Source organism: Typopeltis vanoorti, chromosome 9 (assembly GCF_054136105.1).
Source record: "Typopeltis vanoorti isolate ZY-2024b chromosome 9, IOZ_Tvanoo_1.0, whole genome shotgun sequence".
In the NCBI taxonomy this organism is placed as follows: Eukaryota; Metazoa; Arthropoda; class Arachnida; order Uropygi; family Thelyphonidae; genus Typopeltis; species Typopeltis vanoorti.
Window position 1 is genome coordinate 30,632,684 of NC_143557.1, and position 14,844 is coordinate 30,647,527.

At 36.3% G+C, this 14,844-nt stretch overlaps 1 protein-coding gene across 2 annotated transcripts in view; it reads right to left on the reverse strand.

Moving 5' to 3' along the window:
- The window catches only part of Nprl3 (GATOR complex protein Nprl3), a 654,348-nt gene that overhangs the window by 316,779 nt on the left and 322,725 nt on the right, over positions 1-14,844 (reverse strand). The window lies entirely within an intron of this gene.

A 14,844-nucleotide genomic window follows, 5' to 3' on the forward strand; every position in this document is an offset into this window, starting at 1 on the left:
TGAACAGTTTTTCTCCTGGCACTTTGTCACGTATCTTTTCCAAATCTACAAAACTTAAATACAAATCCTTGTTATATTCTCATGATTTCACAACTGTCTTAAAGTGAAGATCTGACCCAAACAATCTATTTGGGGTGACCAAAGCTTGTTCTTCTGTATACTTCTTTTCTTCTTCTTCAGCTTATCCCACTTAAGTAGGGTCACTGTTATAATGAATCTTCTCCACATCCTCCATTCTTGGGCTGTAACCACATCTAAGTTCTTTATTCTAAGGCCTTCTCCACTGGCTCCTTCCATCTCTTCTTTGACCGCCTGCACTTCCTCCCCCCCTGCACATCCATCTGCATGACCTTTCTTCCTGCATATGAGAGTGGTCTGAAAAGTTCTCGGCATCGACCATAGATTGCAACATTTTCAGCAAGCTTTTTTTTTTCTAAGTTGGTACATCTGTCATAAGCATCCATGTGAAACTGCAAGTCATTCTATCAAGTAGTTTGTTTTATACAGCTGTATGAATCAAAAGTGTTGTCTGTATCCCTTGAAATGGATAAAATTGAGTATCGTGCAGTTATAAAATTCTTTGTAAAAGAAGGTTTAATGCCCAAAGAAATTCATTCCAAGTTCATAAAAGTTTATGGGCATTTTTCTCCTTCGTTTTCAACAATTAAGAAATGGGCTGCCAAGTTTAAAAGAGGCTGTACCAGCCTTGAAGATGATCCACGTGAAGGATGTCCAAAAAAGTGTAACACCACCAGAAATCATTGATCAAGTGCAGAATATGGTATTGGATGACCACCAAGTCAAAGTGCATGAAATTGCTGAGACTATAGGCATTTCAAGAGAATGTAGGATATATATTTGCATGAAGAATTGCAAATGAAAAAGCTTTGTGCAAGATGGGTGTGTCACGCTTGCTCACAGCAGATCAAAAACACACTCGCATGAAAATCTCTGAACAGTGCTTGGAGCATTTTAACAAGAATAAAACTGATTTTGTGCATCGATTTATTATTATGGATGAGACTTGGATTCACCATTACACACCAGAATCCAAACAGCAGTCAAAACAGCAGACAGAAGCTGGTTGTTCAGCGCCAAGAAGGTTCCATCAGCAGGAAAGGTCATGGCATCGGTGTTTTGGAATGCTAAAGGCATTTTCTTTATTAATTATCTTGAAAAGGGTAAAATAATAACCAGGGAATATTATTCTGATCTTTTCAGACTAGACGAAAAAATTTGTCAGAAAAGACCCGGTTTGCAAGAAAAAAATCATCTTTCATTTCCCACTGCCAAAGGTGTTTTGGCAATGGGAAAATTAAGGGATCTGCACTATGAATTGTTGGAACATCCACCCTATTCCTCTGATTTCTTTCTCTTCCGTAAACGAAAACTCTTCCTCGCTGGTCAGCATTTTTCTTTGAATTAAGAGGTGATTGGAGCTGTAGAGGGGTATTTTGCAGATCTTAATAACTAATATTTAAGGAATTGACAGCGTATACTAGAAATATAGATTAAATAAACTTTAATATATACTTTCCGATATTTCGGCGAACGTCACATTGCCATCTTCTTGGGAACTTACTAAAAGACACGTGCACACAAGTACTAATAACAGCAAATGAAACTGAAGCTAGGAAGCTAGCATTTCCTAAAGTCCTGATGGTGCCCCCTGGTGGGCTATATTGGTAGTTCTTGGCCTTTGGGCTGAAGTTCTTCTGATAAAAGTTTCCTTAGAGCTAATCCAAGCTAAATTTCCTCCCGATATCTCAGCCCTATTTCAGTTTACAATGAACTCAGGCTATTTCGTTTGGCAGGAAAAATTCTACAAACAGATAGAGGGGACAGCCATGGGTTCACCACTTTCCCCACCCTTGGCCAACTTCTTCATGGAGATGTTTGAAGAGAAAGCCTTAAACTCAGCCCCACAAAAACCTACCATATGGCTTCGCTACGTTGATGATGTTTTCGCTATTTGACCACATGGCCCGGATTCACTCCTCTCTTTCCTAACACACTTGAACAACCAACACCCTAGAATCAAATTCACCCTGGAAAAAGAGGAAAACAATAACCTCCCCTTCCTAGACACACTAGTCACCCGCCAACCTGATGGAACCTTGGTTTTCTCAGTTTATAGAAAACCCACCCATACAGGCAGATACATTCACCAACAATCCCCCCCCCCCCTCACAACAATATGGAGTTATTAAAACATTATTCAACAGGGCAAAAATAATCTGTTCTAATGATCAAGCCCTAACCACTGAACTAAATCACATCCGTGACACTTTCTCAGCCAACGGCTACCCCCTCCAAAAAAAAAAAAATCCAAAAAATACTTAACCCAGTTATCCACAACCCACCACCCCCTCCCCTTCACAAAAAAGATTACTCTAAATCTATCACGATTCCCTACATCAGAGGCACCTCGGAAAAAATCAATAAAATCCTAAAAAAACATGACTTGACCACTTGTTACAGACCACATAAAAAACTGGCATCCCTTATCCGCTCCACCAAAGACCAACCACTTCCCCTAGACCTACCTGGTGTATACCAGGTCCCTTGCAGCTGTAAACTGTCCTACTTTGGCCAAACAGGCAGGACAGCAAATATCAGAATCTCAGAACACAAGGATTACATCCAATTTTACCAGTACAGCCACTCTGGGCTTGCAGACCATGCTCTGGATACTCGCCACAGAATAAGATGGAAGAAAGCCACAGTAATACACCGCAGCAAGTTCAAGTATGAAAGACTATTCATGGAATCAGCCTCAGCCCTTAGGAACATGCCAAACCTCAACAAATTTGGATGCATGAAACTGCCCCAAATTTGGGAAACTTTTATCAGAAGAACTTCAGCCCAAAGGCCAAGAACTACCAATATAGCCCGCCAGGGGGCACCATCAGGACTTTAGGAAACGCTAGCTTCCTAGCTTCAGTCTCATTTGCTGTTATTAGTACTTGTGTGCACGTGTCTTTTAGTAAGTTCCCAAGAAGATGGCAATGTGACGTTCGCCGAAATATCGGAAAGTATATATTAAAGTTTATTTAATCTATATTTCTAGTATACGCTGTCAATTCCTTAAATATTAGTTATCATGTTTAACCAGCATATAAGCCTCTCAACAAGAATAATTGCAGATCTTACTGAGAACACTACAGGGACAGGATAATGGCACTGGAGCAACCCTGGAATAAATATTAGTCTTAAGGGAAATTATGTTGAAAAATAAAAATAATTTTGAAATCATAAATTCATTTTTTTCATTGTTAGGCAGAGAACTTTTCAGACCACCCTCATACTTCTTCTCCCTTCTCATCAAATGACCAACCATCTCAACCTTGGCTCCTGTATCTTCGCTCCCAAGTTCATAACTTTCACCGTTCCCTTTACACAGTCATTTCTCATACAATCCTTTTTGGTCACACCACAAATCCACGTAAGCATTCTCATCTCTGCTACCTCTATCCTGCTAATGTTATTTTTCCTCAGGGCCACTGTTTCCATAGCATAAGTCATAGTTTGTCTCACCACTGTCCTGTAGATTTTTCCCTTTAGATTGATCAGCATCCTCTTATCACATAGCACTCTCCAGCCATCCCATCTCTCTCCAGTTCCTCCATCCAGCTTGTATCCTCATCCCACTTCCTTTTTAGCCTCTCCATCCTCTTTCACTGTTGAACCTAAGTATCTAAAGTCACTAACCTTCCTGATGACATTTCCTTCCAGCTCCATATCTGTCTCTTGGCTGCCATCCCTTTTGCAACACATGTACTCTGTCTTACTCCTGCTCAGCCTCATACCACTCTCTCTTCCAGTAATCACCTCCATCTTTCCAATTTACCTGCCACTTCTTATCTTGATTCCACATCCAGCAGAATGTCATCCACATACAACATTGTCCAAGATGTGTCTGCTCTCACCTCTTCTATCATCACCTCCATCAAAACATTAAACAGGAACGGACTTAATGCTGACCCTTGATGCAAACCAACTGTCACATGAAAGCTTTCTGTCTCTCCCAGGCAAGTCTGAACTCTTATCTTCACATGTCTGTATATCTCCTGCACCAACCTGACATATCTCTCCGGTACCTTCTTCTCCCTCGGACACCTCCAGACTTCTTGCATTGGCACTCTATCATACGCTTTCTCCAGATCAATAAACATGAGATGTAGCTCCCGTTGTTTCTTGATCTGGAGAAAGAATGCCCATCTTCTTGTAAATAGAGACAAGAGTACTTTCCCTCCACTTCTCAAGGAATTTTTTCCTGTTGGCAAACCATTATGAACAGATCCCATAGCAGGTCATTGCCCTCTTCCCCAGTGCTTTCCATGACTCCACTGGGTCCCTGTCAGAGGCTCAGTAATTTTCCATTCTTCATCCTCTTTACAGCCTCCTCAACTTCTGCTCTACTGAAGTTCTGCACCATCCCCTCATAAGGCTGCCCATCTTCTTTGTGAGTCCTCATTCAAGAGCCCTTCAAAGTATATTTTTCATCTGTTTCTTATATCCACATCCTTCCTTAACACCCTTCCTTTAGAGTCTTTGATCTGCTTCACATGTACGATGTTCTTTGATGCCTTATTTCTACATTTTGCCAGTCAATAAATTTTTCTCTGTTCTTCCTTTGTTTCTCATTTATCATAAAGATCTTGATACGCCATTGCCTTTGCAACAATTCTCTTGACTTCTCGCTTTCTCCGTCTCTCTCTTGCTGTGCTCCTCTCTGTTCTCTTCCACTCTCGACTAATCCCACTTCTTCTTTGTCTCCTTCTTAGCCTTCACTGCTTCTTGCACATTATTATTCCACCACCTCCTTCTGCTCTGTAATCTTTCCAGATGTTTCATCAAGCAAATCGATTGCACAGCTCAGAATTGCTTTTGAATTATGCACACTTCTTGTACCAATCTTCAGTGCAGCAATCTCATACACTTTCTAGTCCATCCGAAATCTTCTCTAACACCCTTTCCTTAAAAAAGTTCCTCACACTCTCTTCTTTAAACAAAACCACTTAATTGTCTTCATCCCATGACTTCCAAAGGTTCTTATCTTTGATCTTATTTTAAAGTCCGCACACATCAGTCAGTGCTGCTGTGCCACTTGACATGTTGAGATTACCTTACAATTTGTTACTTCCTAAGATATTTTCTTCTAGTCAAGATGTAGTTAATCTGTGATCTGTTGTTACGACTTCTAAATGTTATCAAATGTTCTTCCCTCTTGCAGAAAAACGAGTTCACAACTGCCAGATCAAATGTTACCGTGAAATCCACAATCCTCTTTCCTTCCTGGTTCATCATTCCATGATGAACTCTATGGCTGCCATGCACCCTTTCACAGTCTCTATTATGTCTTCCTATGTGTCCATTCAAGTCTCCTCCAACATTCACCAACTCATTTTCTTCCAATTCCTTCATTTCTTCATCTAACATGTTCCAGAATCTCTGCTCTTCTCCAATACCTAATTTCAATTACACGATCCTCCTACCCAGTTCCAGTATTTCGCCCATCATTCTGTCACAAGCACACACACACACACACACCACAATTCCGACACCATTTCTTCATTTCTTCTTGTTCTTCTGTACTCTCTTCCACAAGTTTTCTTAGCCTTTTCTCAAATTGCTTGTATAAATCATACTAGGAACACTCAATAGGGAAATTCTTCTGTAATTCACATATTTCCTTATGTTTCCATTTTCATAAATTGATACTATGAGCTCTTCTTCAATCATCTGGAATTTAGCCCTATGATCAGGCCTCCTATATTATTCCTGAGCATTGAGCATGTCTCGAGTCCAAAGTTCCTCAATTTCGGATACCTCTCTATTGGTAGTAATTTTAAAAAAATCTTTTCCTTTTTCACTTCTGTTGGTATAAGAAGGATCTGATGGCAAATCGCACAATTCCAGCTGAAGGTCAAATCTTACATTTTCAATGCTGACAGTCAAGGGTTGAGTAAATATTGAAATATCGTCTTTAATTTCCTTAAAATCACCAAATCGATTCTCAAAATCCTCAATGATAATTTCAATATACTTTACATGAGCTGAAAATGAAATTTCCTCAAAATTCTTAATTTCTTCAAAACGTTCTTTGCAATTCGGAAAAAATAAAATAAAAATATTATTAGTCAATGTTGATTTAAAAAGCTTCAATTTACTTTTAAAGTCATTCAAATGACCACATAAGTTGGCAATATTCTGTTGTTTGCCCTATAGTTTTAAGTTCAACTCATTCAAATGGTTGGTCATATCATTATAAATGCAAGATCTGATAAAAATATGGGATCTTGCATTTGATTTTCAAATTCTGCTGTGTCAGACTTCACATTATTATTTTTAAGAAATATGGGAATTTCTTTCCGAATAGCAAAAAAAGATTTCCAGACATTTTCCGTCACTCAACCAGCGAATATCAGAACAAAGGAGCAAATTGCCATATGCAGCATCCATTTTGCTCAGGAAATCGCGAAACTTACAAATCAGAGATCTATTACTTCCTCGTATAATATTAGTTATTAGTTATAATACTTCCTCGTATAATATTAGTAATTTTTACAGTTACTTTCATGATACTGACTCAATGGAGAAATTTTCCACAGAGTGCTTCTTGGTGAATTATGCAATGCATTGTATGGCAGTTAAAATTATTTTGTTTCAATAGCCCACAAAAGCCTCTTCCAGTACCTGTCATAGCTTTGACTCCAACTGTTACGATGCAGGAATATTTATCAAATCCTCCAGGTACTGATATTTTCAAAGCAGTTCATAACAGAGTTCTGAACTGCTTCGAAAATATCAGTACCTTTAGTAGTCCCATGTAAAGATATAAGACTGAGGAGTCCTTCATTAATAGTAAATCCTCTTGAATAGTTCAAACAAAATTTAAAAGTTGACTTATGTCTGCTTGATCAGTACTTTCATCCACACACAATGAAAAATACTACTATTAAATCAAACAGCTTTTTTTTTTGATACATAAGTTTTATGCATCTTGCAACAGAACTTCTCGACTAATTTCGTCTCATTAAATTGTTTTGCCATTTCAATTGCACATTTCTTTCCACAAACACACTATCATTAAAAAGTTTTTTTGCTTTCGCTAACTCCAATGCTGCTATGTACAAAGTGGCAAGGCTTGCACTTGTTTAGTGCTATGATTTGCAAAATAACTCATTTGATGCATCAATTTCTTCTTATATTCTGCAATAATGATGCTTCTTGAGTCTCCAATATACATCTGAAATGTTTTATTGTGTAATGTAGTGTAGTGTTGTTTCATCTTATACTTTTTAGGGACTGACAAAACTTGCATGCAAACAAGATATTGAATTTTATTCTTGTTGTTTGTGATCATATAGTCAGATTCCCATTGGCTTTGATACACTTGCTTTTCATCTTAAATTTTTCTTTTCTTGTTAGGCATGGTTGTTTGATGATAAGTTGTAATAAAATTTATTAAGTAGAAGTAGATTACTAAAGATAACATGTAAATAAATCACAATGCATATCTAGTAATTTTGTGAGCAGCAGCGACACAATCTTGATAGATGAACAAACGAACAACACTAATTGCGTGCTCACGTTCCCCATGAGCGCCCGGAGCATATGTGTTGGAACAAAACGGTGTAAGAACGCCTCTTTGACACATCTAATATTTGAAAAACACATCAGTATATGGTGACATAAAAATGTCAAATAAAATTACCAACATCGAGATTATTGATTAGTGATAGAATTAAATTATCTAATACGCATTTGATTCAAATGGTTATTTTATTTTTTCATTTGTGAAAATCAAAACCCACAGGCAGATCGCACGAAATCACACCATGGGCCATGTTTTGGACAGCTCTGATGTAGATTATAATGGTAGTAGAGGTTCAGTGGAGACAGAGAACTGTAGAGTAGATGTCCTCCCTCAATGAGTCTTTGGACTCCTTGGAGGTAGGTCATGAAATAATAATAATAATAAAGCATCACTATAATTGACAAAGTATGACCTAATGACTTGGATCAGCAAAGTATTGCAGGTTTGTTAACAAACAGAATTAAATAAACAGACGGAAAGTGAAAAATTTTTTTTTAACATTAGTTAGAGAAGATAAGGAATCTTATTCTTTATAACTTGATTCTGAATATAGTGATTCTGTAACTTTGGCACAAGATACAAGTACAGTGAACCCCAAATTTATGACAGTGCCTTAACGTTAAAGAGACTTCATCATATCATGAAAATACCATACTGTGAACCCAATAATTTGCTGTACTTCAGTAATTCATTCCAGTATACTGGAAGCTAAAATTTTCACCAAGTTATTATCCACTCCAATGAGATTTAAAATATAAATATGATTTAATTTAATTTAAAAGATTAAAACACGAAAAAAAAAAATTACAAAAGCTTCATTTACACAATACATAATTAATTTCAATGTGTACCATAAACAACCACCTGAAGGAAAAGAAGCATAATCACTAAATAAAACAGTGATTTCAAGTCAGCAGTTGAATCCTCATCCAATGAACATTTGTCAATACAAATGCTCGTATTGTACTTTATGCATCTGTTACAGCTGATGCAAACGTAATCAGTGATTACAATTGTGTCAGCCAAAAAAGTGTGTGAGGTATATTACTAATCCCATGCATATTTTAATTGTACACTGAAACTTTTTATGTTATGAAGACTCCAAGTAAAATGATCTGATCATATACCAAGCCTATTATAAAGTGGAAGTTCAATGTAATATAAATGAATTTTTGAAAAGTACAGAAAAGAAATATGCAAATATCATGAATTGAGAGATAAAGTTTCTGTACTGTCTCTAGCATCAAATGATTCTGAAAGTACTACTCATTCATAAGTTGTAAGTAAATTATCAAAAATAAATAACAAGAACCTCATTGTTTTAAATCTAAATATTAGGAACTAATTTTTTATTAATTTTTTTTGAGAGAAAGGTGAAAGTGATGATGTAAAAATAATCATGATTTACAGTCATGAATCCTATATACCTTAATCTTTAAAGATTAGATATGAATTTTTTTACATTTTTTTTTTTTTTTACTTTATGACCTACAAAAGCAAATTTTACGATTGGTTTTGTGGGTAAGAATTTTTATTAGTTTCAGTTTAAGAACTACACATGATCAACAACTGCCATGTGCTCAATTAGAGATTGATAAATGTTTAAAAATTAAGTTTTTTGGATTTAATACTACATATACCAGAGCCCTGTTTTGTTATAATTTCATTAGTATTTATTTAATTCATGGAATTTATTAAATGCATATCTCATTAAAAATAAATTAAATATAAATCTCTTGGCCAGATCATCTTGGCCTGGTTCACTAATCTCCAAACAAATGGCTATAAGTTTTAATTGTATTGCAGCCATGTATGTCTGTAAATGTGTGTAGGTGTAGATGAATTTCACTGATTGGTGAGAGACCATCACTTACTGGAGATCTGAAGTAACTTGAAGAGGTTCTATATTTTTAGCCCAGAGCAGATCTAAATGTGGTATGATTTAAATATAAAATCTGTCAAAAATGAATCAGAATATTTTGCTTCTAGAGACTGAAACTTGGGGGAAAAAAAGAACTAAATAGCTCTGGAAATGTTAGTCTTTTTTTTTTTTTTATATAATTTTCTTCTCAGAAAAAAAAAAGGCAGTAATGTCGGCAAACTCTTTCATGCCAGAAGTCCATTCACATGATTTCAAGAAATTCACTTATTATAATGAAATTCCAACATCATGCTCACCATCATAATATCCAATTTCTGACATATACCCTCATGGGTGTACAGGATGCTAAAATAGTATTATATGGAAGTTAACATTATTACTAACTTCCTATCCACAATTCTCCTCCAAATTCATCTGTTATCTGTCAGATCTTATCTTTTGGTCTTCTAAGGTACTTCTAACTGGATTCATTCACCTAAATCTTTATCTTCCTCTGAGTCTTTTTCCCTGACAGCATGGCACCAAGCATCTGTGTTTATAACCTTTCCTTTCCTTTCCAATTCTGCTTCTTAAGTGACCAAACTACCTGAAATCACTCTTCTCACAATATAAAGTTCCTTTTTAATATCTTCATTTTTAATATGATTTTGCCATTGATGAAATCTGTTATCAACTGTTTTATTTCAAATCTAGATCTCAAATCCATAAATTAAAATTGATTTAAAAAACAGTTTCAAGTACAAATTGTTTAGTGTTTTCTCTCTTATTCCATATAAATGTATTCAAGTGGCTCCCCACCATACTAGATTTACTTATTCAGTTGTCTTTTTCATATTTAATTTGCCATCTTCACTCAAAATTGTGTCCTCTTAACTAGATGAAATGTCTTACTTTGTTCCAGTTGCTGAATTTCTCAAGATTAGCTCTGGTTCCCAGAAAAATCTATGGGGACTTTTTTTTTTCTTTTTTTTTTTTCTGGGAACTAGATAACACTCCAGATCAGCAAAATTCAATGTTGTATGTTGACTGTTTTGGTTTAAAGCCAATAAGAATACTTACTAAAATAAAGAGCCAAAATAGCCAATTATATAAATCAAGTGAATATTAAATCCATTACTTCAAAGTCAAATGCAGAAACTATAAAAGTGTCATATGTCATACGAAATTTGACCAGAGAGCTTATGGGAATACACTTGCCAGCATTTACAAGTTGTCCTAGCACGGACCGTATAGGAGACAAGATCCTGCCCAAGCATCCATATATTTGTCTCCTAATGGTCCATTTTGATACAAATCAGTTTGAAACAACTGTCAGACCAGTGAAACCTTATCAAAATGAACCAACAGGAAGTGAATATAAGGACGCTTGGGCAGCAATCATGTCTACCATAAGGTCCATGCTAGGGCAACTCTTACATGCCGAAGAGTGTATTCCAGTAAGCTCTCTGGTCAAATTTCGTATGAAACTTTTATAGTTTCTGCATTTGGCTTTGAAATAATGCTGGATTTAATATCCACTTGATTTATACAATAAGAATATGATTTGTTCAGCTAAATTCCAAATTGTCAGTCCATTCTTATTTGTTTGGTATCCAGGTAGATACCCATTAATAGGATGCACCACAAGAAGGAGAGTATTGGAGACTGGGTTAGCTGCCCTGTTTTTTAAAAGGCTGCATGAAGGCATCCTCCCAATTGTCTAATTTTAATCCTTAAGTGATCTTATAACAGCTATCAATGTCTTCATAATAATTCCAACTATCATCAGTAAAACAGTGACTAAATACCAGTTCTAACAAGTGAGAATGCAACAACCAGCCCAATGTCCATGGTAAATACTACATGCTAAAATAACAAAAAGGAATCTGTTCAGGCAGAAACAAAACTTAACACATACATTACTTGCAAAAATCAGATTAAATACTTTCATTGCATATGCATTCATGTTTGAAACAATTTTGCATATGAGCTTCATGTCTTTCCAAAGGATTCTATTTTTGGAGTTGACATCATGTTGGGACATATTGAAAAATCTGAAATCAACCATAATATACAAAGCTTAAGTGTTGACTAATTTTGACATTATGCAAAACATAGGCCCAGCAATTGATCTTGGTGGCAGGTAAGAAGAAATATGACAAAGTCAGACTTGCTATTTTCTTGCTATTTTTAGGAAGGATAGAGAGGAGAGGAGGGGGGTGTGCTGCTAATGATATCAGATGACTTGAATCCGGTTAGAGTTGAGACCTATGATTGTAGTACTACTACTAACAGTATTTCATGTGGCAGTAAGTTTGAAGCCATCTGGTGTGAGGTGGAATAGGTGGAATCTAACAAGATCAATTACATAGTTGTGTTATGTTACAGACCTGGTGGATGAAGAAATGTATTACCAAATGGAAAAGATGAGCACAAAAAGAGTAATCACAATGGGAGACTTTAATTATCCAAATACTAACTGCTGCTGGTGTATCTTTTGCTGCCCAGGGTGGTCCCTGAGTTTGCCACCTCTCTCAATACACACCAAAAATATTAAAAAGTCAAAAAGATGTATAGGGAAATAAACTTAAACATTCTTTGTTTTTGAAGTAAAACTTTAATTTCAACATTCCAAAATGTTATTTTTCTTGCTTTTCTGTTAGCAAAATCATCAATGACATTGACAAAGTCTATTTCATAGTAGTGTAGGTAATTCTTAATCAATTTTATTTTGAAAAACTCCTCTCACAACTAGCAACACTTAGAGCAATTGTGAGGAAAATTCACAGTAGTATTACAATATTTGGAAATGAGTTCTCAAGACTGTATTTTAGAATTAACTGCAAAAGTTCAAAAAGGTTCAAAGTGCCACCTGGGGTGGACTGCCCCCTCCGTCCCATCCTAGCTACGCCTCTGGGTAGCATTAGAATCTCATGAGAAGAATGAAAAGGAATTTATTGAGTTGGTGTGGGACAATTTCCTCAAGCCACATGTGACAGAAGAAACTTGAGGTGAAAGAGTCTTAGATTTGATAACAGTGTCAGAAGGTGTTCAGTTAAAGATGTAACTATTCTGTCTCCAGTTGGTGACAGTGATCATGCTGTACACACTTGGGAAGTGATAAGTTTATCAATGATCCATTCAGAAAAGGTTACATGCTGAAACAAAGGGAAATTATCACCAACTGAGGAGTATACTGAGTTCAGTGGAATGGGACTGGTTGCTGGACGGGAAGAATATTGACAGTGCATGGGAAGCATTTAAACAATACTTAAACGATGTGATATCAGAATATGTCCCAAGAGTTCGAAGAATAAATAGGGTAGGAGTCAAATGGATGTGTAATCTTATTAAACAAGAAATTCGAATAAAAGGATGATGTGGAAGGAACACCATGTGCATAAGGATGATGTCTGTTATGAAAATTATAAGCAGTGGGCTAGTATAGTCATAACTGTTGTACAGAAAGCATAGTCTGAGTATAAAAAGAAACTGGCTCTGCATGCTAAAAACAACCCATAAGAATTCTATCGATATGCTGCAAGTAAAAGAAAGAATGAACATAAAAGAATAAATATTCTAAATGCAGTTGGCGTGAGGGTAACAGATGCAGAAGAGCTTGTTCACCTAATCAGCGCCCATTTTGTTAAAAGCTATCAACCTGGTGTAAGCAACATTGAGCTCACTGCTACCAGTTCGCTGGATGAAGAAACTCAGGTGTATGAATAAGAATTCAGCAATAGGACTGATGGGATGTCAGCATGTGCTAAAATAGTGTTCAGCTGAACTGGCTATTCCTTTGACTAGGCTGTTTAATATGAGTCTCAGAACAGGGAAGATTCTGCAGGAATTAAAAGAATGTATGGTAATTCCATTGCACAATGGTGGTGCAAAGACCAATGTATTTAACTATGGACCAATTAGTGTTCAGGAGTGGTGATGAAGATTTTGGAAAACGTGGTCAGGGCTCGCATTCAGAAATATGTTGACAGTGAATCTCTACTTTGCAATGAAGAACATGGGTTTACTAAGGGAATGTCATGTTTTAGCAACTTGCTCACATTCTATAACAATGTTACCTTTGAACTAGACATGGGGGAATGGATAAACCATGATACTTTTGGATTTTGCTAAGGCTTTTGACAGAATACAGCATGGCAGACTGCTGCATAAATTGCAGAAAATGGGTTTGGGCTATAGAATATTAGCATGGATAAGAGGATGGCTGACTGACAGATATCAAAAAGTGGTATACAGGAGATGTGAGTTTGCAAGACTAAAGATAATTATTGGTGTACCACAAGAATCATTCTTTGGTCCTAAGAATTGGTAAATTGGTAATGATTTGACAGGTGACATACAGCTATTTGCTGATAATGCAAAGATAGGTAGGGTAATCGGGAATGCTGCTGATATGCAGAACTTGCAGAATAATTTGAATAGGCTGGAATTGTGGGCATGGGAAAATGGATGTCAGTAAATGCAAAGTTATGCACTTTGGCATGATATCAAGTGTCATATTATATTGGTGGGATTATGCCAGAAGTAACTGATCAGGCTAAGGATCTTGGAGTATTAGCAGATAGCAAGTTGAAGTTCAGAGACCATGCAGCAAAGATTGCAAATAGAACTCAAAAGATAATTGCAATGCTGAAACAAACTTTAACATAAAAAATAGGGATGTAATTTTACCTCTTTACAAGGAATTGATAAATCATTACCTGGACTATTGTGCACAGATCTGGTTTCCTGGTTTCTGTTGTATTCTGATATATAGTGGCAAGAGTGCAAAGGAAAATGTTAAAAATGATATCAGGATTGTGGAATACCGATTATGAAGACAGATTGAGAATTTGTAGACTGCAGACATTAGCAAACAGGAGAGAGGAGTGCTATGATAAGACTTACAAACTTCTGAAAGGGTCATACAGGGTTTCAATTGATGGAATTTTTCGATTTATGGAGTGGAGAAAGTACAAGAGGACATCCTTGGAAGCTATGAATGAATGCCACTAAGAAGGGGGTTAGAGCTAGATTTTTCTCTCATACGACGGTGCATGATTGGAATGGTGTTGTGAGTGCAAGCAATGTAGATAAATTCAAGAATAAGTATGATAGCTGGTGCATGTAGTATGTAGCCTCCCATGATGAGTCCCTGACTCCCTGGAGATCTCTCTTAATAATAATAATAATAATAATAATAATAAAGTCCAATGCGGAAGCAAGCTGAGAAATCCTAGTATCCCACTCAGAAACAACTCTTCTCTCAATGGAGATATCATAGAAGTTCCAGTTCTGTGAAATGTAAATAAGCCTTAATTAGTCCAAATTTTATGTTTCCATCAAAATTGGTAGGTGATAAGAAACTTTGAATGTCATT